The sequence below is a fragment of the Puma concolor genome, chromosome D4 (assembly GCF_028749965.1).
Source record: "Puma concolor isolate L17-30 chromosome D4, mPumCon1.1.hap2, whole genome shotgun sequence".
In the NCBI taxonomy this organism is placed as follows: domain Eukaryota; kingdom Metazoa; phylum Chordata; class Mammalia; order Carnivora; family Felidae; genus Puma; species Puma concolor.
In genome coordinates, this window is record NC_141679.1 from 23475968 (window position 1) to 23499107 (window position 23140).

The 23140-nt window shown below is 36.6% G+C and overlaps 1 long non-coding RNA gene across 1 annotated transcript; it reads left to right on the forward strand.

Annotated features, from left to right (window-relative positions):
* The first annotated feature begins 1117 nt into the window (after positions 1–1117).
* On the forward strand, positions 1118–22351 carry LOC147574766 (uncharacterized). Its single transcript, XR_015243298.1, has 2 exons — positions 1118–1242; positions 22139–22351. It is a non-coding gene; the product is annotated as an uncharacterized LOC147574766 (long non-coding RNA).
* Positions 22352–23140: the final 789 nt, after the last annotated feature.

Consider the following 23140-nt stretch of genomic DNA (forward strand, 5'->3'; position numbering starts at 1 on the left):
AAATATTGAATAATTCAGACAAAATGATAATACTTTTGTATTTCACTCATCATTACTCCTTGGGTTTCCAGTGTTTTTTTTTTATTTCTTTTTAAATGTGTTTTGATGCATGGAACTGAAAGGGTTTGAATTTCTTTTCCTATTGTGGGATGAAGAGCTCACTTCAGGCACGTGTATTTGCCAAAGCAGCATTCTTAGTATTCCTTTACCTGTACTTAATCTTTTTGAGAGAAAACATGGCATTTCTACAATTATTTCTCCCACATGCATCATTTGCTCTTGAATAATAACAGATTGGTTTTTTTTAATGGCAAATGATAATACTGTGCATTTCTGTGGGAGGTAACATCTTTTTTTTTTTCTGAAAAGACTGAAAAGTGAAAATAAAATATCCCTTTAATGGAAATTTCTTGTCACTGCTTTAGTCTGAGATAAAAGAACATAAAGACATGTCATGGCTAGGGAAGACAAGATAAATTGTGATTGGTAACATTGTTCGCAAATCTGAATGGTTCATGGGGAATAAGTTGTATGTCAGGGTCTGTGATAGAATCTTTGGAAAAAACACAGACCTCTAAGGAATGATTTTCAAAGTAGTAGCTTATTGACTTCATTTTGAGTGTAGAACTTCTATAAGAACCTACAGCAAAATGTGTTAAAATCATGACTGTTCTTACATAGCAGCCCTGGGAAGTGGGCTTTAGAAGTGTCCAAATTATAACGCCCAGGCCATTATTAAGTATGTGGTATTTTTTCCAGGTACTTTAGTAATTATAAATTTGTAGATTTTTTCCCCCCACATAATGATGTAATTAGTGATTTTGCAACCACAATCCCCTAAGAACCCCTTTTTTTAAGGACCAGAGGGTCTCTGTTTTGGCAGTCATCCACTGTTCCAAACAGGCTGGGCAAGTAATATTTTCTCTGTTCTTGCATTTGAGATCTTTGCCCATTTCTTTTACTATACAAAAATTAAGTAAATTTCTGCCCATGAACCTATTTTAAAGTAAATGTTATATGTCCCAGTACTTTTTACCGTTCTGAGGAATGATTTCAGAAATGTTTTGGAAAAAGTCAACCTTTTACATCTCCACATGTGAACTTTGTTGCAGAGATAAAGCTGTCCATGGATCGCCTTTGGAGAGGATTTGCAAAGGCCAATGTGGTGCTGGTGACTACAGCATGAAGAGTTCCAGAATCTCCCTATGTTTCTGGCTTAAAAGGAACTTGGGATCCCAGGAGGTAAAGGAAAATTTTTGTTCTGATTATGTTACTGCATCTTCTTCATTGTCCTTCTGTAACCTGGAAATGCCTATTTATTAAATAATTACTGTGAAAAGTGGTGCATCACTTGCTCTCTATATGTACATCCAAATACTATATACATTCAATGTAAGTCTGAAAGACAGTGAGTCAGGGAGGCATTGCTTTTCTGTTAGGAGAAGTAGCCTTACCATAGCCACATAGAGCAGTCAGAGCTGGGACTAAACTCAGATATCTTCTTCCAAGGTGATGCTCTTTTTGCTATGCTTCAGAGGAAGGGTAGTAGGCTCCAGTGGGAGGAGAGAAATGACACAGTTTCTAGGAAATGAGGGGCAATAAAGTAAGCATGCAGTAGAGGAGAGGGTCTTCCTCTCTTTTAGTTTTTGAGCATGAAATGCACCTCACTTAGGATCCAGAATTTTAACTTTCTGAATCCCCAGCAAACAAAGATGTAAGTCATTTATTAAGAAATTTTTTAAGTTGCTTTCCTGAAGGTTTTCAACCGTTTAGGTTCTGAATATTATAAAATTTTACCAGACTGTGATTTTGAAAAACATTATATTTTGTAAACCTAAAGCTAGGAAGTATGGATGGTTTGGGGAATCTTCTTTGTACCTTCTTTTATAAAAAAGAAAAAATTATCAAAATTATGTGTACATCGTTAAGAAAACTAATAGGATAGAAGAATTTTCATTGTTCCACCTTTTCCCATCCCAGTCTGCAGAGGCAACCTGGACTTTTTGTTTTACATCTGTAAGTAAATATGCATTGAGCACAAATTCTGGAGTTTTCACCTTTAAACTTTTCATTCTTCTTGCTATGACAGATAATAGATGATATCTGAGGATATATGAGGATGCCATCTCCCACCTTTATTTCTCCCCATTTTCTTAATTTTTGAAAATTATATCACTATTCAATTTCTCATTTTTTTGCCTTTATAAAGATACATTTTCATATAACCTCTACTTATTTTAGTTGTATTTCTTTGTTTTTAGTTTTAGACAGTGCCTCTAGACTCATCACTTTATATGATGAATATATTAACCCCCTACCCTTCCTTCCACCTGTTCCTTCCTTTTTCTACCTCCCAGCCTCTGAAGGCTGCATTTTTCACAAGACTGTTAACATTTTCATACCATTCTATAGCTGTTGTTAAGTTGTCTGTGTTTTGTGCATAACTCTAGATGTTAGAAATTAATAAATACCATTCAAGTTTTGTCTGTTTTAAATAATAATAGCTAATTGATTGCTTACAATGTGCCAGGCACCGTTCTAATTGCTTTGTATACAAAAGCTCAGATTTCTTTACACATATAAATTAGTCCCCCCAAAATATTTTATAGGTATGAAACTGAGATGTTGGCAAGTTAACTAACTAAAAGTGGTGGTCATGATTTATATTAGTATAGTCTTGCTCAGTGCATTTCTGTCTTCTTTTTTTTTTTTTTTTTTCTTTTTTTTTTCTTTTTAAGGTAGGCTCCATGGCCACCATGGAGGCCAACACAGGGCTTAAACTAATGACACTGAGATCAAGACCTGAGCTGGGATCAAGAGTCAGATGTTTAACTAAGTCACCACACACCCCTTTGAGTTAGCTTTTGTTATGTACCAAATCACACCAAAATTTCAGTGACTTAAAACAGCACCATTTCTTTAGCTCATGATTCTATGGGCCAACAATCTGGTCTGGCCTTAACTGAGTAGTTCTTTGGGGTTTAGCTGGTTTCCTCCAGCATCTGTAGGCACTGAGGTAACCCTGCTTCTGCAGGTTAGATAGATATTGGTTGGGGCAAAGGGGAAGAGTAGCCACGTGTATCTCATCACCCAGTGCTAGTCTGGTTTTGCTCAGATGACTGCTGGTAGGGTTCTGAAAGAGAGAGCAGAAGCAGGCCAGGTGTCATGAGGCCTAGGCTTGGAAATGGCACACTGTCACTTCTGCTGCTTTCTATTGGCAAAAGAAGTCACATAATTGGCCCACATTCAAGAGTAAAGGAAATAGACTTCACTTGTTGTTGGGAATTGCTAGAAAGTTATGTTATAGTAGTGTGCTTATAGAGAAAGGTGGAGAATTGTGGCCATTTTGTATTCTGCCATGGTTCCCTTGACCATTACATGTATTGCTCTCTATTATATAAGTGTTATTCATTGGAGAGCCAATATGTGCTACGATTACATTTCAGTCTCTACAGTTTCGATGTTATCACTTAACATGAAGAATAAAATTGAAGAGACCTCTTTCATAGACTCCATCAGTTGCTCAATTATTATATTTTATTTTACTTTGTTTTATATTAGGCCATTTCTTTCCCATACATTCCTCCCCACTCAGGATTTATGATTGCCATCTTCCCCCTTAAGAAATAAATGCTTACTTTATTATACCTATGATGATTTATAGCTATTTGTTTACTTTTTCTAATGCTTATAATCCATACCTTTTTTTTTTTTTGTCTTGAAGATATTCCTGGATCCAAATGATTCTGGTTATAATTTGCACAGATTGCTTTGTAGGTTGTCACCCTGGGATTTCTTTTCATGTATTTTTTTGGTTTGTTATTTGTTCTTTGTGTCTTACATCATCTTTCTTGGTTTTCACTCATATTTTGCTGGGAGATAGCTTTAAGCAACTTCTACAGAATATAAGTAAACTTTCTGAGGCCTTATGTCAAAAAATGATTTGTTTTCTTTTTACATTTATCTGAAAATTTGTCAGGGTGTAGTTTTTTAGGATTGAAAAACTTTCTTTTGGTATTTTGAAAATCTTGCCCAACTGTCTTCTCGCTGCTACTTCTAATGAGAACTCTGACAGTAGCCTGACTCTTGTTCCTCTGTAGGTGCTGTGTTTTGTTTGTCCTCTCTGTTTCTCAGATGTTAGATTTCTCTCTCCTTTTTGTTTTGAAATTTCATAAAGTTGTGTTTAAGCATGGATCCTCTGTTAATGTCTTTTAGATCCTTTTGAATTTTTACGTCTTCAGCTTTGGGCAATTTTCATTTATTACTATTTTGCTAATAATCTTTCCTTTGTTTTCTCTGTTCTTGCTAGAATTCCTATTCGTCACATGTTTGACTTTTTAGATTGATTCTCTCTACATGTTTATTTCTATCTTTTGTTCCACGTTCTGGAAGAATTCCTCAGCTTTTAATTTTTTTTCAATCATGCTTTTAATTTTTTAGACCATTTTCTCATTTTCTGATTTTTGCTTTTTTCATTGCATTCTGTTTTTCTTTTTAGCTCACATGTCTTCTTGAACATTTGTGAGTATTATCTATGAGAGATTAATTCTTTTTTAAATCAGTTTCCTTCAGATTCAGTTTTCTATTTGTTCACTTTGGCCTTTATTTTTCATGTAGTTAGTTTTCTTCAAATGACCTCTAATGTATGGGTATCTGTTCATATATTAGAATGAGAAAGTAGGTAGGCCCTCTGAGTTCCGTGTGTACAGGTAGACCTAGTCAACCAGTAGTCTTAACTCTAAAATGAGTGGCTGGGAAGCTATTCCTGACTGAGGGTGTACGAGAAGAGAGTGAGGGGTTGATCATTCATATAGAGAGACCTTTTATTAACCCTAGTTTTTCAGGCCACTTCCAAACCCCATCTACTCATTGGCTGATTTGTATTTCACAGTAACTCCAAGATTCTACTCCCTCAATGACTGAAATTCTCTTCACAAATATTCTAGTCTGTAACTTTCTCCTTTCTATTTCAGTTATTGACATTCTTTTATTTCTTTTCTATCTTAGGTATTTGTTGAAAATTTACTCCCTCAAACTTTAGAAAATATAATTCTCTGTTATAGATTTACAACTCTTTTATTCCTTCAAAATAGTTTTAAGAGGTTCTGGAGAAGAAGGAAGGGGAAATGTGTACTCTCAGTTGGACACTTTTACCCAGAAGATTTCTCCATACCTTACTTTTTTTTTTTTTTTTAATTTTTTTTTTCAACGTTTATTTATTTTTGGGACAGAGAGAGACAGAGCATGAACGGGGGAGGGGCAGAGAGAGAGGGAGACACAGAATCGGAAACAGGCTCCAGGCTCTGAGCCATCAGCCCAGAGCCCGACGCGGGGCTCGAACTCACGGACTGCGAGATCGTGACCTGGCTGAAGTCGGACGCTTAACCGACTGCGCCACCCAGGTGCCCCTATACCTTACTTTTCAAAAAGAAAAATCCTAACTTTAGGTATTCTACTTCAGAGGAATATTAAATCTTATTTAATTGATGAAGGGACCCTCTTTCATGTGGTAACATCTACGTTTGCTATATTTTTAGGTCTTTTTATCTAAAAGTTCTTAAAAAACAAAGCTGTTTATGCTTTAGTATCTACTTGGTTATAAATGAAAAACTCACATTGGTGTACTAATATACTATCCAGATATCATTATATTATTGAATATTATAGGACTGTTATATTCTCCTCTCCTAGCTGTCCTGGGATTATCTGATATATGGGACAAGAACTGTTAACATACATGTATATAAATATGCTTAATTAACATAGACAGATTTCTTGTCAGTGGTTGGTATATTAATCTGGCAAATCCTCCTTCTCTTATCCTGCCAAATTTTTGATCCCTTGAAAGTCTGCCAATCTAGTTCTTAATGGCTCTGAATATGGGGAATCCTTCATTTAGACTTTCTTGAAGCAGTGGCCTGCCTTCTTGTTGCTCTTATTGTAATTCTTTTGGATTGTTCTATTTCTTGCTTTCCCTGTTTAAAATCCTAGAAAGTCACTTCCTTCTTCACTGGGTTTATTCTCAAACCAAGCTCATATTTTATGAAGTTCTCTTTGAATTCTTCAGGGGATATGGCTTGCATGTCCTCACATTCTTTTCCTCTCTCTTGTGTAAATACATATAGCTCTGTGTCTTCATCATCAGCCAAAGGGTCCCTTAACGTCCTCTTGAGAGTTTTCATATACACTTTCCCTGTGGTGGGGGAGGGGGGTGTTTTCTTTGCTGTTTATAGTAGCCTTTAGAAACACAGATTAGATAAACAAGAAGAGACCTTAGAAACTATTTGGACTTTCAATTTCTGCAATATTAGACCATTTGGGAGGGAATCCAGATGCAAGATTAATATTTCTTAGAGGTCTCATTCTATTAAATATGTATATATTCATTTAAGAATATACATTGAATTTTTTTTGAATCCATGTATACTTGGTGTATTATGGTGGTCAAAGAGCATATATGGATTCTATTTAGGTGTTAATAAAATAATCACACAAATAGTGTAAGATTGAAAGAACTATTAGGAGAGACAGTGCCATGTAAAGTGTCATGGTCTTGGAGGTTGGAGAAAGATCTATTAGGAAGTCATAGTTGACTATGGGAGGAATGACACAATTATATTTGCAATTATAAAGTTTATTCAGATTGACTGCAATGGGTGGGGGGCCAGAAAGGATTTGAGTGGAACAGTGAGAGAAATAGTCCAGTTGAGGTATGATGGTAGTTTGGACTGAGATGGCAGGCAACACTGGAAATGGAAAAAAGGGGAAAAATGTAAGAGTTATTTAGAAGGTAAAATTGGCAAGACCTGATGATTGGTTACATGGTATCAAAGTGGAAGAGAAAGAAGGGTATCAATGGTAATTTCAAGGCTTGAGTAGATAGATGGATGATGGTGCCATTCATTATGAGGGCCAGGTTTGGCAGGGAAAGAGATCATGTGTTGGATTCTGGACAAGTTAAATATAAAGGTTGGTTTCAAAATCTGAGTGGAAAGACCATGTAGACATTTAGTTACAAACAGACAGCTAAAGTTGTGGTTCTGGAATATTTCTGTTAGTCTACATCCTTCTAAGCCTTTGGTGTTGTCAGTGTTCTGGGCCAAAGCTTTTCTGATAGGTGTGTAGTGCTACCTCATTGTTATTTTAATTTGTATTTCTCTAATGACAATGTGGTGTTGGGCATCTTTTCATATGTTTATTTTCCATCAGCTATCTTCTTTGGTGAGGTTACAGTCTTTGGTCCATTTTTTAATCAGGTTGTTTTCTTATTGTTGAGTTTTTAGAGTTCTTTGTATACTTTGGATAATAGTCTTTTATCAGATGTGTCTTCTGCAAATATTTCTCCCACTCTGTGGCTTGTCTTCTCATTCATTCTCTTGACATTGTCTTTTACCTCAGGGTTCATTTTTGATGTAAAATTTTATGTTCTGTGCTGTCTGGCTCTGTGTGCTGAGAAATACTTCTGGAATTTGGAAATTCATGTTGAAAGGTGAAGTAGCTTTTGTGAATTCTGAAGTACTCTCTGGAGTGACATTCTAAAATTGATGTCTTAGTCTACCCTTGAAGGCTCATGTTATATGTGTCAGCATTCACCCGCTCAAAGGGAGTTTTATGCTCTTGACATTGGGCAGGTTTGAGGTTTTGGCCATGAAGTCAGAGCTAAATATTGTTTGGATTCTGGGTCTCTCATTGGAGGTAATTTAAAACTTACTTCCACAAAAATTGAAAGCTACTGCAGTAGTGTAAGAGGTAATATAACTGGTGGAATGTGCATGTGATGAGGAGTAAAAACATCTGGTTTCTAGTGTGAGGGCCAATATGTGGTAGCTGATTACTTTGGTTAGATTAAGTCTTACAAAACTTATCTCCTTATCTGTACACTTGCAATAATATTAAATTAATAATAATACTAATTAGTAATATGCATTGAAGTTTCTTCCATGTCTTTTCATGGCTTGATAGCTTGTTTTTTTTTTTAGTGCTGAATAATATTAATTAACTAATAATATTGCAATGATTAATTTTATGTGTCAACTTGGGTAGGCCATGGTACCCTGTTTTTGGTTAAACACCCATGTTAATGTTGACCATGAAGGCATTTTTTAAGATGTGACTACCATTGAAATCAATAAACTTTGAGTAAAGTAGATTACCCTCCATAATGTGGGTGGGCCTTATCCCAACAGTTAAAAGTAAGGGAAAAGATTGAGGTCCCCCAAAGAAGAAGGAACTCTGCCTCCAGATTGCATTTAATTTAGGCTTGGGACTACAGCATCAACTGTTTCCTAGTTCTCCAGCCCTGAAGATTTTGGACTTGCCAGCCTCCATAATTGTGTGAGCCAATGTTTAAAAATCTCTGTCTCTGTCTGTCTCTCTCTTATACACACACACACACACACACACACACACACACACACACACACATACACATACACTCATACACACAGTACTGGTTCTATTTCTCTGGAGAACTTTGACTAATACACCTAATACAACTGTCTAGTCATTATCACAGTATGATAAAATCAATGAATGAATGTAACTGTGCTATATAAACTTCAGAATACTACTCTGAAATATAAATGACATAAAACCCAAATATAGATAGAGACTTTCTTGTGTACAGGAGTGATCATTTCCTTGTACTATATTGATATTTGTTTGCCATATCCCACTTCTAAAAATTGTTACAAGGTTAAAGGGCAGATCTGGAAGCCAAAAATTAGCTTGGGAGGATCAGTGAAAACTTGGAATGAGGGTCAATGAAGAATTGGAATGTGCTGGATCTCAGCAGTTTAAAGAAGAGAGGTAGTTGGTTATGAGCACAAGGAAGTAGATGAAATAAAGATTTCTGGATTCAGTCATTAAGAAGTAGAAGATGTAATTTCTTTCATAGAGTAGGTACTGTAGACCGGTGGTAGTGGATCTCTAGTGTATGGGCAAATCTAAGGTCATACAATGTTTTCTTGAAGGTTGTCTTTATAAAACGTATACTTTAGAAAGTATACTCTAGTGAGCTGTAAGACTCACACCCTGTAGAGTTATCTCAGAAACATTTACTTTCAAAGAGATATTATGCATCATCAAATGGCCAGGAAAGTTAATCCTTCAGGGTAGAAGGTCTATTTGTGAGTTTAAAAGTGAAGAAGACATTTTACTATCTTATTTCTTTGGTCAAATCTGTCTACAGATTGTATGGGAAAGTTCTTAATAAAGAAATTAAATACAGAGAGATAAGAACTTTCCTTAATATACTATGCACATTTGATGCTATCAAGATTGGCAAATTTCCCAGATCAAAAGCTGCTATTAGCTCACTCTTTCTTTAGCCAACATATTTTCGTTCAAATTATCTACTGTGCACTGACATGCATGAGAAACATCAATTCCTAATAAAAGGTGGCCCAATATTAATTAATGTGCTATATAGCTAAGGATCACTCAAGAATACAATTTAATAGAACTCCTTAAGGTAGTGTACTTGATAAATATCCTTTTATTTTTTGCAGGAACCTCACGACCGTATTTGTTTTTAATTGCTGGAATAAATGACTTCTGTTCGGATGGTTTTAGATAGATCCAACTAGAGTTGATTCCTTGATGCAAATGCTGATGTGCAAACAGCAAGAGGCTGAATGGCTGCATAATCAATAATGCATCTAAAGGCTTTCAACTGAGTTCAGTCAGAGTATCTATTAGACCTTGTCTCTCAATATCTCATCTCTCTAGCTAATTTTTCTAATGTTCCAGGGAAACTGGCTTCAGTAACTCACCTTACTTTGAGCAATAAGAAGAAAGAAATTAATCCTAGAGGGATGGGCAGTATCTTTCTACAATGGTTCTGTACTTATATGAACCTGATGATGCACAACCAGTACATATTTAGAGTCTTTTATTTATTCAACAATATTTATTAAGTGCTTTCTAGATGTTAGGCATTGTTGGAAATAGAAGACAGGTGGGTTCTCTGATGTTTGTGTACTGTATGGTGGGAGAAGACATAAGATAAATAGGTAAACCAATAAACATACAAGACATTTTATAGCTATTACATATCAATTCTAAAAGATAATGAGATGAGTATTGTAATGTGGGGAATGGGACTGGCAGGACTAATTTTATAGAGTAGTCTGGGGAGGCCTTTTTAAGGAAATGACTTTAAGCTGAAGATTTGGAAAAAAGAGAACTCCAAGGCAGAGGGAACCATAATCCAGAGACCCCGAAGTAGGATTAACAGTTAACCTTGAACACATGGGTATGGACTATGGGGAACCACTTATATGTCGATTTCTTTCAATAAATGCAGCATACTATTATAAATGTATTTTCCCTTCCTTATGATTTCTTTTTCTTTAAGTTTATTTTTTATTTATTTTGAGAGAGATAGGATAGAAAGCAAGCAGGGAGGGGTAGAGAGAGAGAATCCCAAGCAGGCTGCGTGCTGTCAGCATAGAACCCAATGCAGGGCTTGAACTCACTAACCAGGAGATCATCACCTGAACTGAAATGAAGAGTCAGATGCTTAATTGACTGAACCACCCAGGTGCCCGTTCCTTATGACTTTCTTAATAACCTTTTCTTTTCTCTATCTTACTTTATTGTAAGAATACATCTTATAATGCACATAGCATACAAAATACATGTTAATTGACTCTTCATGTTAACATAAGCCTCCCCATTAACAGTAGGCTATTAGTAGTTAAGTTTTGGTTGAGTCAAAACTTGTATGTGGATTTTCAACTGCACAAGGGGTCAGTGCCCCTGACCTCTACATTGGTCAGAGCTCAACTGTAACATACTGAAAAAACAGAAAAGAAGCCTGCATGCCACAGTGCAGAGATTAGGGGAAGATTGTGCAGGGTCTTGAAGACTGTGATTGGGAGTTTGGATTTTATTCCAGCTACACTTGGAAGCCACTGGGGTGGCTTTTTTGAGTTGGGGATTGGTATGATCTGCTTTTCCTTCCTTCTGCCACTTTCTCTTTGTACTTTTCCAGCCACTTAGCATTCAGCTTTTCCATGGATTTGGTAAGTCAGTATTGTAAATAATATGTTCTCTGGATAGTTCCTGTCTGTTCAAGTAGTTTCATTCTGTGAAGTGGTAGTTATAGTATTGTTAATTCTTTTTATAATCACATAATTTCTCCAACATTTTTGGTTAAAAATCACATAAAGTATGATACTGTAATATTTCATGAAGTAAAAGAATTAGTTCCTATTATATTAGAGTTTGCACACTGATAGCCTATGAGTCATATTCAGTGCATAGACTTGTTTTATTTGGTCTGTTTGGAATTTTACAAATTGGGAGACTTAGCATAAACGTCTGGAGTAATGTGATGATCTTATTTATATATACCCAATGGCCCATGTTTGGAAAATAGTATTAGAGAAAGAATTTACAAGAAGGGACTTAAGTCAAAACTAAAAGACAAACAGCCTAGGGGTGCAGATTGTACAGAGCCAAAGGAGATGAACATTCAGTGTATATGACTTGTAGTGTTTGGGAAACTGTCATATTACATAGTGCTTAAAGAGGTCTAATAACCCATATTATAGGGGTGCAAACCCCAGTTCTAAAGCTTTTCAAGTGTATGACCTTGGATAAATTATTTTATCTTCCTCTGCTTCCATTTTATTCTGTGTACAATGGGGATAGTAAAGTAGTACATTCTTCATAGGGTTGCTGAGAGGATTAAGTTATTAGTACCTATGAAGCATTTAGAATAATCCTGGTTACTTAGTAACATTCCATAAGTATTAGTTCATTTTACAGATTAAAAAAAAATGGAAACACAAACAACTAATTGATATCATAGAAGTTAGCCAGTAAGTTAGTGGAAGAGTCAAATCCTCAGATCAGGTCTTTTAAGAAACTCTGTTGGGGCGCCTGGGTGGCGCAGTCGGTTAAGCGTCCGACTTCAGCCGGGTCGCGATCTCGCGGTCCGTGAGTTCGAGCCCCGCGTCGGGCTCTGGGCTGATGGCTCAGAGCCTGGAGCCTGTTTCCGATTCTGTGTCTCCCTCTCTCTCTGCCCCTCCCCCATTCATGCTCTGTCTCTCTCTGTCCCAAAAATAAATAAATGTTGAAAAAAAAAAATTAAAAAAAAAAAAAAAAAAAAAAAAGAAACTCTGTTGACGGTATTTCAGGAGTAATTTGAATAGTTTAGCTTGGATACCAGAGCTGCCAGTTTTACCACTGATTAGCTCAACGTTTTATCTAAATCAGCAGTTCTCAATTTTTTGAATCTGAAGATGCTTTAACACTCTTAAAAATTACTGAGGATCCCGAAGAGCTTGTGTTTATATGGCTTATAGCTATCAGTGCCATATTAGAAATTAAAGCTGATAATTTTAGGAGCATCTGGGTGGCTCAGTCAGTTGAGCATCCAACTCATGATTTCGGTTCAGGTCATGATCTCAGGACTGTGGGATCGAGCCCCACTTCAGGCTCTGCACTGAGTGTGGAGCCTGCTTAAGATTTTCTCTCTTTCTAGGCACCTGGGTGGCTCAGTCGGTTAAGCATCCGACTCTTGAATTTGGCTCAGGTCATGATCTCATGGTTTGTGAGTTTGAGCCCATCATCAGGCTCTTTGCTGACAGTGTAGAGCCTGCTTGGATTCTCTCTCTGGCCCTCCCCCATGCTCTCTGTCTTTCTCTCTCAAGATAAATAAATAAACATTAAAAAAACAAACTCCTTTAGCTTAAAAAAATTATCTACCCCCTCCCCTGCTCTCTCATGCTCTGTCAAATTAAAAAAAAAAGCTGATAATTTTAAGAAAATTTACTCATTAATTCATTAAAAACCAAACCTGTTATACACTATTCATAAATAACATCTTTTTTAATTTTTATTTTTGAGTTTATTTATTTTGAGAGAGAGAGAGAGAGAGAGAGCGCATGAGGGGCAGAGAGAGAGGGAAAGAGAATCCCAAGCAGGCTCTTCACCATCGGCACAGAGCCTGACATGGGGCTTCAACTCATGAATAGTGCAGTCATGACCCAAGCCAAAATTGAGTTGTATGCTAACCATCTGAGCCACCTAGGCACCCCATAAATAACATTCTTATGCAAAATAACTGTTTCCAAAACAAGAATATTTAGAGACAGTGGAGTTACTTTTACAAATCTCTAATGTCTGGCACAAAGACATCTGGATTTTTATATCTGCAACTGCATTTAGTCTGTTGCAGTGTTACTATGGAAAATACCAGTGTACAGGCATCTTGTTATTAATATGAAAGTAGTTTTGACTTGACAGATTTTCCTATAGTCTCTGGGACCCCAAGAGGTCCATTGATCTAGGTAAAATTAGAGATTTGAGATAGAAAAGATACATACAATCTCTGCTCAAGTTCCAAATATACTTTAGAGGTGGAAACTCAATGACCAAGAGCACAACTTTCTAGGGTACAAAGATGAAAATCAAACCTTTGTTACCTATATAAGATTAATATCTGTACTTATATATCATTGCAACAAATGCCCACAGCCACCCCCCAAAATATTCATTGCATTGTCTAATTATGAAATATTTTCTCTCCAATCCCCACCCCCACCCCAAGTTGTGTGTCTTGAAAGAGCTTAGGTGAAATAGAGATGGTGTTCAATTGGTCAAAAGTAAATTAATGAGTAAAAGCATGTTCTTTGAATTCTCAGGAAAATGAGAAATATGCCACATATTCACCTGTCTTCCTTTTTGTCCGTCCAAGCTCCTTTGGCTCTTCTGAGTGTTATATTAGTTTACTCTTTGATGAAAGTTGTGTAAATCCAGTGGTTTCTTTCTGTAGTTGGTAAGGTTATAGATGGAGCATTTGAAGGATAATTTCTACTTGGTAACAGATATAATGATCTGTGAGGAATTCAGTTCTCTTCTTATCCAATATATCTGATGACTGGCTGTTATTCAGAGGAAGAAAATTATTTATAATCAACCCAGCAAAGCACTGATATTTTAAGCTGGTACATAGAAAAGACTTTGGATGAACCATTTCTTATAATAGGGTTCATTCTGATGAGGCCTGAGTATTTGTGGACTCTTCAACAGGCTATGTATTTCATTTCTTCAGGCAAAGCTTGAAGTCCCACTTCCTCTATAAGTGCCCTCTCTAACATATTTATTCACCATTTGTTGGCTAGCTACTATGCCAAACACAGTGGTAGATACTGGTGACTTAAAGATGAATGTCCAAACTTTATGTATTTCAGGGGTTCAAGAGATAGTTATATGAATAAATTATTTAGGAGCACCTGGGTGGCTCAGACAGTTAAGTGTCTGACTCTTGATCTTGGCTCAGGTCATGATCTCACAGTTTGTGAGACTGAGCCCTGTGACAGCCTCTGTGCTGACAATGCGGAGCCTGCTTGGGATTCTCTCTCTCCTTTCTCTCTGCCCCTCTCCCCTCAAAATAAATAAATAAACTTTAAAAAGTAAGTAAATCATTTACTTAAATTTACTTAAATTATTTACTAAATTATTAAATATTTACGTGTTTAAATATGTGTGAAAATTCTGTAATAGAGACATGAGAACACAGTATTTTGGAAGATAAGCAAGGTGGGGGGACTGATTCCCCAAGATTTGTGAAAGGTTTCTCACAGGAACTGGGTCTGGCAGGGATTCGAGGCAAATGAGGAAAGGGCATTATTGACAAAAGTAGCAGAATGAGTAGAGGATTGGAGTGTGAAAAAGCTTGAGGTGTTCAGGGAATGTCCATGAGACTGGAGTTAGGGTGCAAGTGAATGGAGGCTGGGGCAGGGCTGAAAAGGAAGGCTGTGGTCACACTGAGGCAGATCCTAGGGGCTGAAATGAAAAAAAAGGGGGGGGGGGAGGGGATTTACACTTAACCTTTAATCCAGAAGGAAACATCAGTGGGCTATTTTTTGTTGAGATGTATATTTTAGAAAGATTCTTCTGGTAGTGAATGGGCAGGAAGTGTAATGCATTAGGGAATGGAAGCAATGGTCCAAATGAGATAAAATTGTTTCCTTCACTGAAGCAGTCACTGTGGGAACAGGAGAGAGGCAGTAGGGACAGAATTGAGAAGTATTTAGAAGCTAGAATCAAACATAGATCGGATATGGAGAGTGAGAGCGACAGTCTTAAGGGCTGCTTGTAGAAAACTGAACTGGTGAATTACAATTAGAATGATTACTATTATAGAAAACTGACACAATAATAGAAAGTAGTAGAAATTATTATTTTTTTGGAACATGCTGAATTTGACCTATGTTTTATCTAGATGGCACTTGGAAATACGGGTTTCAAAAGAGAGACTGAGAAGTTGTGTTTTTCTTCTAGAAATTTCTGTAATATGCTCAATCTATGCTACACATGAAGTTGATGACAAACATTTTGCTATCATTTCTACATATGTCTTGTGTCTTCAGCTAGAAATAAAATTTTCAAAGGGTTCCAAATATTTTGGGTCTCTAATAGTAAGCTTTCAAAACATAGGGATTGGGGTGTGGGCAAAATAGGAAAGGGATAAAGAGGCATGGATTTCCAGTTATAAAATAAATAAGTCATGGAGAAGCAATGTACAGCATAGGTACTGTAGTCAATAATATTGTAATAACTTTGTATGGTGACAGATGGTAACTAGACTTATTGTGGGGATCACTTCATAATATATAAAAATATTGAATCCCTGTGATGTACGCCTGAAACTAATAGGATATTGTATGCCAATTATACTTCAATAAGAATAAAATAAAATAAAATAAAATAAAATAAAATAAAATAAAATACAGGACAGGAATGATGGATTCTGTCTTTTTTATTTTCCCAACGTGCCCAATACTGAGCAAGGTACAAGTTAGGAAAAAAGCACCTGAAGTCTTTAATGTCTGAAGACAGAATCAGACAGTTAAAGGCATAAAGAATATTTTAGAAAATTGAACAATTAAAGAAATTCTGAGAATTAAACAACAACAAAAAAAGAAAATCCCTCCTAAGGATTCTTAGTAAGAACTAGGGAGAAAAATGAAGGATATGGACAGTGAAGGTCTTTTATTTTTGTACTAACATTGATTTGAAGAACAATGGTTGTTAGGAAGGTATTTTTTTAGAAGAGAATTTTAAAAATATAAAATACTTGTAATATTACATAGAGGAAATCTCAACAAAAACATCATTGAAGGTTAACATGCTGATTGAACTTGATTTCAGTAAAAAATCTTGGTCTCTAAACGGACGCTAATTCAGCAAAAGTGTTATTTATTATAACTAGAATGAAACAAAGATTGCCAACTTAAATACCTTAAAAATAACGTTCTGGGAGTTTTATACTTCATAAAGTGAGGATACTGGCCATTGATTGATGGAAGGGTATATTCTTACTGTACAGAGACAGATATAAGCTTGATGGAATGTACTAGGTTTTTTTTTATGGCTATAACGATGAATTTATTGAGTAAGTTTCTATTTTGTTTTATTTTCAGGCTATATTTTGTTTTCTCTCTATCTCCTGTCCATGCATCATCTGTGGTTATTTTTTTAAACACTTTCTTTACTTTGTAACAGATACTGGTTTGCTTCAGAAACTGCTAAAATATTTAAGTTCCAATCAACTTTAGGGAGCATAGACTTTAGGTGGTTCATATCTGATCCATACCATTAATTTAACGTTGTTTAGATACTATTTTTATTCAAGCAGATATCGCTTAAGAGAACATGCCAGGTGAATGAGATGGTGTCGTATCTCTTTTAAATAAAAGTCTTGCTAAGGCTTGTGCCTGGGGAAAGGCTGGTACAATTAAAATCAGTGACTCTTTCACCTCTCTTTGCTCTGTGAAGCGTAAGAGGAGGAGGCACTGGGAAGCTTTGACAAGGAGAGTGGGGACTTTAATTGAGGGCAAGTGGGGCTCAGGCCCTGTTTCCTAATTGTAGAAATTCCTTCAAACATCCAAATACACTGCAATTTACTAGAGGGCGAAGCCCGCTTAAATAAAGGACCATTTGATTTAAAGAAGTTTAAAAGGCCTTTTCTTTAGTCAGACATCTACATATCATACTTTATATTTCTGGAGAATCTAAGATTCTGAATGTGGAGCTGTGCCTTGCCATTTTTTCCTTGCTTGGATCTATTTTGGTGTGTATATGAATGTGCCTCTATCTTCCTGTGCACGGACCCACAGTTTGCTTTTCAGTATAGAGGAGAGGTTTCTGAGGACCAGCACTCTTCATTTCTAGGTACTATGACATATATTACTTTTATAGTTTCCATTTTGCTATTTCGATGAATTAAGAAATATGATCACAGGGCAACTGGAGTTAATAACCAATTTTAGAAGGATATTGCCTAAATGGTTTCTCAATTATGTTCCAATTGGTTCCTTGTGTTGATAAAATGAAAGCCTCCTTAACAGTAGAGTTTGAATTGTAAAGTTGAGCTGAAGTTTGAAGATTCTTGCTATCCTTTAACATTTAATGACACTCAATTTTCTTGGCTCATATTTTTGACATAGTGCTCCATGTTTTATCTGTCATAGACACATTCCTGCTTGGGCCTCTGGGCCAAATGAACTCCACCTATTAAATTTTGTGGTGTACTACTCAATTGTTCTTTTATTTAGTAGGTCATTATTAATTTAATGAACCTGTCCTAGTCCCTTTCACACATGGTATCATAGGTGGAGAAAGGATTCAAATGTTCCTACAGTATTGATGAAGATTTTCTTGTCATGTGAATGCCATACAAGCAGCCCTGCAGCCAGCATTTCTTGGTGGCCAAATATAAAGCCTTCTAATTAGGAGTATGTGATGCTAAAATGAAAACATTATCAAACCAGCTGTACTGTGTGTACAGATTTTCTGTTTTTATTCATGTGTGTGCATCTATTACAAACATAGCACAAATAGAATATAAAAATAAGTTAACACTCACAGCCAAACCTGTTAAATTTAGTTCAACAAATTGTATGAAACCCTCCATCTGTTTGCTACATTATCCTCACAATGATAATAGGCAAGGCAGATTTGCTAGCTGAGTTTTATAGAGAGAACGGCTTGTTCAAAAAAATATATAATAAGCTCCCCTAAATGAAACCAAACCAAACAGCATTATTTTCTTCTCTGTGGCTTTGAGTGTTTATGTTGTGATATTACATTTACACAGATGTTATTCTTGATCTGTTGTGCCAAAGGATGACTTTGAAGCTCATTTATCAATAATTACTACTTTGACCAATATGAGTCCTCCAAAAAAGCAAACAAGTAGGAGGAACAGATCTTTTGATTTCTTTAGTAATGGGTCATGAATAGCTGTTTTCTACCTTTTGTATCTTTTCTCCATGGTTTGCTCTTGGTGTTGCAAATACATTTGTATTTTGAACACAGAAGGGCACAACGGTCTTTATCATGTAATAGTTGATAAGTGGAATAATATTTGCATCCTAGGGTTACTGAGGATTGTGTGGGACAAAGAAGTACCTAGTATGAGTGCTAAAATTTCAGCCGATGAAAAACTTAGCTTATCGCCCAGCACCCACATTTCATTTAATGATAATTGTGACTTGTTGGGGACATTTCAGAAATACCATGTCAGAATTCTCCTGATTATTGTTTTGTGAATGGCTAACTTAACTTTCAAATCTCTTCCTCACACTCTTTAAAACCTTTTTCATTTAAAATGAAGTGTTCCTATTATGTGTGAAACATCTGGGTGCTAGATATATAGGGGCCAAAGATAAATGAATCATATGATCTGTATAGGTTCAAATGTTTACTCAGAACTCTAGGCACACTTTTACCCCATAAACACTGATTTGCTTTTCAGTTTTTGGGTATTTTCATTATGTGTCTGGAAAAAATTTTAAAACCTGTTAAGAAGGCATAACTACATCTAATGTTATTCATTATTTTTATTCCTTTTTTTTTTTTATTATGAATTGTTTTCTACATCAGCGGGGTTGGAGGCATTCCATAGAAATGTTTGTAAATCCTGCTCTTCAGGAATAGGTGGGTTGAGAAAACTAGATGCTAAACTCTTCTACCTAATAATGTAAAGGGCCTTCTTAAATGGAGGCAGTGTTGCATTGAACAGGTATTACTGTTCACTATCTTCATTAGTAAACCAGTTTTCCCAAGTTCCCTAGGTGTTAGGGCCACATTTCCCTTTGCATTGAAATTGAAATTCCTGGTACATTGAAATGCATTGAAATAGTATAGCTCCTCACAGTCACACCCAATATAACCATAGGAAGGCTTGTCTTTAGGTTTTTATCCCCTACGAATCTGGGAATTCCCGAGGATCACATACATATTCTCCAAATCCTATTTTGGGGGATGCCTGCTGCCTCAGACTTTGTTCTGGCTCTCTCAAGTCCCATTTGGGAGTCTTGTGGCAAGGTTCTCCAGGCTGCTGCCATATTCCCTTCTGATTCTGTTCCGTATGTGAACACACACCCTGCATCTGATTCTCTGTAGCACAAATGTAGATTCCAACATTTTACAAACTCTGCTGAAGGACTGCAGATTACTTAGAAAATTACAACACAGAAAAAATTTTAAACCAGACTGTGCATATTATAACTCCTAGAGTTATAGGCCATATTCCTCCATAGAGTGCCTGTGCCTGGTTTTGCTTCTCCTTTGCCAACCCAGTGGCCATCTTTATCTTAACAAGGTGAGTCCTTTGGCTAGGATTCTCCTGTTCAGCACTGTGACACCCAACTTTCTCTTGAGCTGCAAAGAAAAAGGAACAATAAAAAATTTTCTATTTAGGGTCTCCTGGGTGGCTCCGTTGGTTAAGTATCCAACTCTTCATTTTGGTTCAGGTCATGATCTTACGGTTCATGAGATTGAGCCCCATTGCGGGCTGCATGCTGACAGAGCATAGCCTGCTTGGGATCCTGTCTCTTCTCTCTCTCTGTTCCTCTCCTGTTCACGCTCTTTCTTTCTCTCTCTAAAAATAAATAAATAAAAGTGTTTAAAAATTAATTTTTTTTTCTATTTACCTCTAGGCTCCAGTTCATGCCCCAGTAAATTCATAACCTCATTCTCAATGCAACACTACCTCCATTTAAGAAGGCCTTTTATATTATTAGGTAGAAGAGTTTAGCATCTAGTTTTCTCAACCCACCTATTCCTGAAGGGCAGGATTTACAAACTCAGATATCTTTGAAACCTGTTAAATGTAAATGGATGATATGGGCTAGATAGAAGAAAAAGTATGCTATCCTCAGTTTTTCTTGAAATAAATGGGTAGACCTCTTGGTGTATGTTTTATTATTCAGCCTTTAATAGTGTCATCTTAAGTGTGATGACAATTGTCATCTGACACAAATAGTGAATAGGGAAAGATGGGACTGTGGCAAATGGAGAGCACATACTTCAGCTGTGCTCATTATACTATAAGAGATCATGGTGCTGGTGTTCCCAACCCTCCCAGCATTTTTGAAACACACCAGAAATCCATATTTCCAAGTGTTAATGTATTTAAATGTTGTTGCTTTTTGGTTTGTTAAATTCTAAAATTTTAAAAACACTATGAGGATCAGTACTGTATATTTTAACTAGACATGTCTGCACGCTGGATCTGACCTTAGGCTGCTATTTTGCAACTTCTGTTGTTGAAAAGAATTTGGGCTTCACCTTTGCAAAACCAAAAGGTAAAAAAGTCGTGGATGTTTTTTGTTTTTGTTTTTGTTTTGGCCAGCTTATCTACCCATAAACAGTGCTTTCATTTTCCTTCAGAGGGATGGAGCAAAGAGCTGTGACATTATAATAGCATTTTATTCCTGCTGTATAGACAAGATGAGATTTGGGGAAGAATGGTAGTTAACCTGAGGATTGTTTAATGTGTGTGTAGGAATCAGTGAGAAATAGCTGAACAGACATGGGGAGTTGAAATCAGATTTAGGCTTAAACTCAGCTTTGACTTTGAAGTGTGTAACTTGGTGTAAAGGACTCTGTGAGTCACTTTTCTCTCTATAAAATGGGAATAATAAAACTTACCTTTCATGAAAATTCATACAAATGGCTGATCCATAGTAAGGTTTAAATATGTCATTATTTTTCTTTCCACTCTTCCTTAATTTCTACATTTGTCTTAGTTCTGATATCAGAACTCTTAAGTTTGTTTTGTTTCTGTGTAGGTTTTGCAAATGTGTAGAGGTGGGATGGCTATCTCAATAAGTTCTAATGAGTTATTAGTTTCATCAGATGGCAGACTATCTGGTCTCTTGCCCAGGATGAGTTATGGCGCACCCCCACCCGCCCGCCAGTACATTTTGTTGTGTTCCGAGTACTGAGTTAGTTAATCCATCTTGCTGTGCTCACTTGACATGTAATGACTGGTCCTGCTGACATAACCTTAGCAACCTTATTGTGCATCCAGAGCAACCAAGTAGCTCCTCCACCAATTATACCTTTGATTGTTTTACTAGTTGCACGCATTTCTCTGTTATATTGCCATTCATATCATTCTTAGTGGAATTTGGGGCAGAAAAGCTGCCATCTTTTTCTTTCTTTGCTTGTCATTATTGGTATGTACAAGCTAGTATGAAGCAGTCTGGGGAAAACACAGGTTGGGTATCAGGAAAACTGTGTTCCAGTAGCAGAAGGTCTGCTATTAGCTGTATGCTATTAATCAAGTCACCTGATTCTTGGGTGGTTGGTTATCTCATTTGTAAATCAAAGTTAATAGTGTTTGCCTTGCTTATCTCTCTGGGTTGTCATGAGATAATAGCTATGAAGAATTTCACTGTATAAATGTAATGTGATTAAAAAATAAAGGTCATGATTTTAAACTTTTAAGGAAGAGAGCAGAGGTTCTCAAACTTTGCTGTGCATTATAACCCCCCGGGGGAACTTAAAAAAACTCATCCTCAAACACAACCATTCAATTAAAACAGGTCCTAGGGGTGGTACCGGTCATTGTTAGCTTTTCTTCCTAGGTGATCCAATTTGTAGCCAAGTTTGAGAACCAGTACTTCAGCATCTTGCTCTTAGAATGTGGTCCCTGGACCAACAGTTATTAGCAGCATCCGGAAGCTTGTTAGGACTGCAGAATGTCAGGCCCACTCTAAACTTACTGATTTAAAATCTGTATTTTAGAAGGATGTTCAGGTGATTCATTTGCATGTTAAAATTTGAGAAACATTGCTTTAGAGGTTAATTCATGTGTTTTGTTTTGCAGTTGAGGAAATCCAGAGATGTTAAGATTTTTACAGACCTATCACCTTTGAGAACAGTGTTCATGAGATGGAGACACTGACTGAAAACTACACTTTGAATATTTTGGGAGAGAGTGGAACAGTTAGCAATTTGATTGTGCTTGGTATCAAGTTTCTTATGAAAATCTCCCACCCCCAAAGCACAGATTCTAATAAAACAAAATTATAAAATAAGACTTTCCTGCTCTTCATTAGCTGATGGATTAGTTTCAAAACACCATGGTGTCGGATAAGAATACTAATATACAGCATGTTTAATAATTTTTTTTTCTTACAGTTACCAACTTGAAGTTTGGGGGAGGGGGGAAGCCCTGGGAATTTGGGGATGCAGGTAGTTGTGTAAGTGACCGGCTGAAGATTCAGAAGACTGAGCTTATGCTGGGCTCTGTGCCGTAACTGATCTAGCCAGAGTATGGAGGAAGCTGGAGAGAAAATGCAGGCTGGGCTGTTGTTGATCTGTCCAGTCAAAAACCACCGTGGGTGTAGAAGATGTGTGCCATGCACATTGAAATGTGCTGTTTTAAATTTCCTGGGGTAGTACTTGTTAGAGGCAATCAGTATGTTGGACTCATCAGGCTTCTTAGTAATATGTACCTAGGTCTCTCCTCCTCTTACACCCGCTGTGCCACTGATTATACTGTAAGTAATGGCAGTTTTGCCTTGGGAAGTTATGGATATGCTATAGATGGGGGCAACCCATCTGTGAAGGTGTGTAAATTTCAAATTGCTAGTTGCAGCTCCTTGCAAGAAGGCCATGGGGAGCAGGAGGGAGAGAACCGCAGTGGGAGTGACACCCAAAGCCACAATAATTTCTGACGATTAACTTCCAGTTTTTCACATCAGCTATTATGTATGTTTTCAGGATCATAGACAAAATGATTGCTTTGCTGGATAGAAAATCTGGCACTCTAAAACTATCTAATTTTCCTCACATGATATCATGATATGTCTGGTAGCACTCTTTG